Here is a 270-nt window from a genome sequence, read left to right on the forward strand (position 1 = left end):
ACAAACTACCTGTTTCGTTAGTAATGACTACTAGAACTGTTTGCATTGCCATCTAACATTTGCGGGCGGAAACTAAGTTAAGGTCCTAATATAATGTACTGTGAACACTATAAGGATACATTATGTAAGCATGATTGTAAGAACATCGTTGGAGTCATCAGAGTCCCTTATAGAAATATCATACTAAGAATCATTGATAATTACTTATTATCCAGTATTTTTAATACTGAAAATAAGTAATTATCAATGATTCTTAGTATGATATTTCTA

Source organism: Odontomachus brunneus, unplaced genomic scaffold, assembly GCF_010583005.1.
Source record: "Odontomachus brunneus isolate Ranch 3 - 2012 unplaced genomic scaffold, Obru_v1 Obru_scaffold_172, whole genome shotgun sequence".
NCBI lineage: Eukaryota > Metazoa > Arthropoda > Insecta > Hymenoptera > Formicidae > Odontomachus > Odontomachus brunneus.